At 64.9% G+C, this 547-nt stretch overlaps 1 protein-coding gene across 1 annotated transcript in view; it reads right to left on the bottom strand.

Annotated features, from left to right (window-relative positions):
* LOC113206916 (hornerin-like) overlaps positions 1-547 on the bottom strand; it is a 36333-nt gene that overhangs the window by 24391 nt on the left and 11395 nt on the right. The gene's annotated exons all lie outside the window — the stretch shown is intronic.

Raw genomic sequence — 547 nt, 5'->3', positions numbered from 1 at the left:
CCCCCGCCCTTGCCCTTGGCACTTGGCACATGGCAGGCGAGGCGGGGGTGGACGCCGCCATAGCGCGGACACCACCTCACCCCGCCCCGCCCTCCCCATCGTGTCGCGGACACACAATACCCCGTGCTCCCCGCCCCGCCCGTGTGTCGCGGCCCCAGAAGCTCGATTCGGATGTTCGACAAGTTTAGACTACTATACTTGTTCTGGCACAGAGCACATTCCTGGAACGCGTGCCGTTGGGATATAGGAGAGAGAGGGGGGATGGGGGGAGGGCTGAACCTCTAGTGGCATGATTGGATCACGCGGTGCGTGGAGCAGAGAACTTCCTGATCCCGTTCCGTGGAACCCGCGCGCGCACATCGCACCAATCGCACATCGGTCTCGCACACTGCCTCCTCGCACTCGCTCGTCGTCACTCGCTCATTCACTCGTCACTCGAGCTCACTCACTCGCTCGCTTCTAACTCACCCTGTGGGGGTAGGCGGCGGCCAGCCCGAGCAGCAGGGGCGCTGCGAGCAGAAGGGCGGTCCAGGCGCTGGGTGCCATG

This window comes from Frankliniella occidentalis, unplaced genomic scaffold (genome assembly GCF_000697945.3).
Source record: "Frankliniella occidentalis isolate FOCC.00 unplaced genomic scaffold, Focc_3.1 Scaffold180, whole genome shotgun sequence".
Classification (NCBI taxonomy): Eukaryota; Metazoa; Arthropoda; class Insecta; order Thysanoptera; family Thripidae; genus Frankliniella; species Frankliniella occidentalis.
This window is presented reverse-complemented; position numbering and strand designations above follow the sequence as displayed.